Here is a 5,000-nt window from a genome sequence, read left to right as displayed (position 1 = left end):
GTAGCATTCAAGAACAGATGACAGCCATGACTGAGCCTTTGAGGAAAATCTCCTCACTTGGCCTCTTTCGCTGTTCCTTCTTTTGGAAAAGTAAAACTGGAGGGGAGGATTTCTAAACCCATCCCTTTAGTCACTGAACGGGAAACTTTAATCGATTATTTAAAAAAATGCATTTGACCATCATCATGACCTACATACTCCATTCATCAGTTAAGACTTAGGACTAACGTTACTGCTAAGGAGACTGGGATAAATCTAGCCAACTCCATCAAAGTTAATCGTCCTGAATAGTGTCATGGCCTTTGTAGTCATGAGCCATGTTCCTCCTCAGCAACGACCCAAGTCACGTCAGTGATGGAGGAGGAAACACTGTAGTCAAACACTAAAGTGTTCACTTTCATACTTTGTCTGAGGCTTCGTTTTAGTGTTTCGTACCATCATGTACCGCAGTAATGTCGACTCACTACAGTAAATGTACCGTTAAACTATAAAAACAGCTTCTCTCAGGCATATTGATGACATCAGGGGAGAAGATCGTACGTGTTTTATTGGTTATCGTAAATGATGAAAGATATGTATACGGGAAGCGACAGAGCGTCTAGTGTGGTAAATGATGATGAGAGCTGAGCCTAGAAATGAGAGGTCATGGGGAAAGTACCCGATGCTTGAAGATATCAAGACCCACAGTATCCTGTCTTGATAAGAGATACACCTTGAGTCTTACATTCTTTATGATAACGTCATTCTCAGTAAGCATACGTTGCGTGGTACAACAATAACTCGTATTAGTGACTAAGGAACTACCATATAGTTCTTAATGATAGTGTATCACTGTGTTGCACTATAGGTGTACCTACTCTCCCCGCCTGAGTTTTATCAATTAGACATTATATACAAATATCATTTTACTGAGAGTAAAAATGAGTCTCAAGACAAGGGTGAGCATGTTAAACCCACAGGGGTAGTTTCATGCCACCGCTGGGAAAACCTCATGTGGTTAAGAATTTAACAAGCTGCGAAGGAAATACACTTAACATTTGCTTAATGCTAGCTTCAAAAGAGGGATATCATCTTGCTTGTTTAACGCGCATTATCTCGGCGCAGCATAAGACGTGCCGGACATAATATTAGGCAGGGAGATCACGAGAGAATGAAACGCTGAACGTGTGGTCCAGTGTGGATGACCCGGTACTAAACGGTGCGTCGGAGCGGGCGTCAGGCGCTGGGCCAACAGATGAGGAGCTACTACACCTGGGACGAGTCAGAAGTACGATTACACACAAGGTCTCTGGGCTTGAAGGAGGAGGAGTGTGTGCACTATGGCTTGTGGGATATACAGCGAGAAAAGTAGAGGTGATCGTAAAACATCTTACCAGCATAGTTCGTAGTGACAGAATGGAGTAAGACAAGAAAGCTTGGGGTGGGGTTTGTTTTTTAGGAGGAAAGTGAATAAAACCTTTTATGTAAGAGTGTAAAAGGGGTTTTTATCATGAAAAGCGAGGCTGTGAGATGCAACAGGTCTACCACCTGAAGAAAAACTTTTGATTATATATATATATATATATATATATATATATATATATATATATATATATATATATATATATATATATATATATTATTTTTTTTTTTTATTATACTTTGTCGCTGTCTCCCGCGTTTGCGAGGTAGCGCAAGGAAACAGACGAGAGAAATGGCCCAACCCCCCCCATACACATGTATATACATACGTCCACACACGCAAATATACATACCTACACAGCTTTCCATGGTTTACCCCAGACGCTTCACATGCCTTGATTCAATCCACTGACAGCACGTCAACCCCGGTATACCACATCGCTCCAATTCACTCTATTCCTTGCCCTCCTTTCACCCTCCTGCATGTTCAGGCCCCGATCACACAAAATCTTTTCACTTCATCTTTCCACCTCCAATTTGGTCTCCCTCTTCTCCTCGTTCCCTCCACCTCCGACGCATATATCCTCTTGGTCAATCTTTCCTCACTCATTCTCTCCATGTGCCCAAACCACTTCAAAACATCCTCTTCTGCTCTCTCAACCACGCTCTTTTTATTTCCACACATCTCTCTTACCCTTACGTTACTTACTCGATCAAACCACCTCACACCACACATTGTCCTCAAACATCTCATTTCCAGCACATCCATCCTCCTGCGCACAACTCTATCCATAGCCCACGCCTCGCAACCATACAACATTGTTGGAACCACTATTCCTTCAAACATACCCATTTTTCCTTTCCGAGATAATGCTCTCGACTTCCACACATTCTTCAAGGCTCCCAGGATTTTCGCCCCCTCCCCCCACCCTATGATCCACTTCCGCTTCCATGGTTCCATCCGCTGCCAGATCCACTCCCAGATATCTAAAACACTTCACTTCCTCCAGTTTTCTCCATTCAAACTTACCTCCCAATTGACTTGACCCTCAACCCTACTGTACCTAATAACCTTGCTCTTATTCACATTTACTCTTAACTTTCTTCTTTCACACACTTTACTAAACTCAGTCACCAGCTTCTGCAGTTTCTCACATGAATCAGCCACCAGCGCTGTATCATCAGCGAACAACAACTGACTCACTTCCCAAGCTCTCTCATCCCCAACATACTTCATACTTGCCCCTCTTTCCAAAACTCTTGCATTCACCTCCCTAACAACCCCATCCATAGACAAATTAAACAACCATGGAGACATCACACACCCCTGCCGCAAACCTACATATATATATATATGAATGTGTGTGATGATAGAGTGGCAGATATAGGGTGTTTTGGTCGAGGTGGTGTGCAAAGTGAGAGGGTTAGGGAAAATGATTTGGTAAACAGAGAAGAGGTAGTGAAAGCTTTGCGGAAGATGAAAGCCGGCAAGGCAGCAGGTTTGGATGGTATTCCAGTAGAATTTATTAAAAAAGGGGGTGACTGTATTATTGACTGGTTGGTAAGGTTATTTAATGTATGTATGACTCATGGTGAGGTGCCTGAGGATTGGCGGAATGCGTGCATAGTGCATTGTACAAAGGCAAAGGGGATAAGAGTGAGTGCTCAAATTACAGAGGTATAAGTTTGTTGAGTATTCCTGGTAAATTATATGGGAGGGTATTGATTGAGAGGGTGAAGGCATGTACAGAGCATCAGATTGGGGAAGAGCAGTGTGGTTTCAGAAGTGGTAGAGGATGTGTGGATCAGGTGTTTGCTTTGAAGAATGTATGTGAGAAATACTTAGAAAAGCAAATGGATTTGTATGTAGCATTTATGGATCTGGAGAAGGCATATGATAGAGTTGATAGAGATGCTCTGTGGAAGGTATTAAGAATATATAGTGTGGGAGGAAAGTTGTTAGAAGCAGTGAAAAGTTTTTATCGAGGATGTAAGGCATGTGTACGTGTAGGAAGAGAGGAAAGTGATTGGTTCTCAGTGAATGTAGGTTTGCGGCAGGGGTGTGTGATGTCTCCATGGTTGTTTAATTTGTTTATGGATGGGGTTGTTAGGGAGGTAAATGCAAGAGTTTTGGAAAGAGGGGCAAGTATGAAGTCTGTTGGGGATGAGAGAGCTTGGGAAGTGAGTCAGTTGTTGTTCGCTGATGATACAGCGCTGGCGGCTGATTCATGTGAGAAACTGCAGAAGCTGGTGACTGAGTTTGGTAAAGTGTGTGGAAGAAGAAAGTTAAGAGTAAATGTGAATAAGAGCAAGGTTATTAGGTACAGTAGGGTTGAGGGTCAAGTCAATTGGGAGGCGAGTTTGAATGGAGAAAAACTGGAGGAAGTGAAGTGTTTTAGATATCTGGGAGTGGATCTGGCAGTGGATGGAACCATGGAAGCGGAAGTGGATCATAGGGTGGGGGAGGGGGCGAAAATTTTGGGAGCCTTGAAAAATGTGTGGAAGTCGAGAACATTATCTCGGAAAGCAAAAATGGGTATGTTTGAGGGAATAGTGGTTCCAACAATGTTGTATGGTTGCGAGGCGTGGGCTATGGATAGAGATGTGCGCAGGAGGATGGATGTGCTGGAAATGAGATGTTTGAGGACAATGTGTGGTGTGAGGTGGTTTGATCGAGTAAGTAACGTAAGGGTAAGAGAGATGTGTGGAAATAAAAAGAGCGTAGTTGAGAGAGCAGAAGAGGGTGTTTTGAAATGGTTTGGGCACATGGAGAGAATGAGTGAGGAGAGATTGACCAAGAGGATATATGTGTCGGAGGTGGAGGGAACGAGGAGAAGAGGGAGACCAAATTGGAGGTGGAAAGATGGAGTGAAAAAGATTTTGTGTGATCGGGGCCTGAACATGCAGGAGGGTGAAAGGAGGGCAAGAAATAGAGTGAATTGGAGTCATGTGGTATACAGGGGTTGACGTGCTGTCAGTGGATTGAAGCAAGGCATGTGAAGCGTCTGGGGTAAACCATGGAAAGCTGTGTAGGTATGTATATTTCCGTGTGTGGACGTGTGTATGTACATGTGTATGGGGGGGGGGGGTGGGGCCATTTCTTTCGTCTGTTTCCTTGCGCTACCTCGCAGACGCGGGAGACAGCGACAAAGTATAAAAAAAAAAAAAAAAAATATATATATATATATATATATATATATATATATATATATATATATATATATATATATATATATATATATATATTGTCTTGGGACAATCGCATGTTTACCAAATGACGTCCTAGCTACGTCTTTTCGTTGTATATTAACTGACTGTTATATTTCTCTCTTGTGTCTCCCCTGATGATGTGATTATTACACGAAAGTGCACTTGGGAACTTATCGTGTTTCATTTTCCCCCCTGGGCTCATCGGAATATATATATATACATATATAGATAGATAGATAGATAGATAGATAGATAGATAGATAGATATAGATATATATATCATTAGAGCATGTAGTTGGTGGCTGTGCAATGACCTACGCATCGATGGCCTCGAAAAAATTCTTTCATACCGTGGTTTGCTGTTGACGTGGTCTTTTCAGTCCTTGTTC

Source organism: Panulirus ornatus, chromosome 18, assembly GCF_036320965.1.
Source record: "Panulirus ornatus isolate Po-2019 chromosome 18, ASM3632096v1, whole genome shotgun sequence".
Taxonomy (NCBI): domain Eukaryota; kingdom Metazoa; phylum Arthropoda; class Malacostraca; order Decapoda; family Palinuridae; genus Panulirus; species Panulirus ornatus.
Note: the sequence above shows the minus strand (reverse complement) of the source record.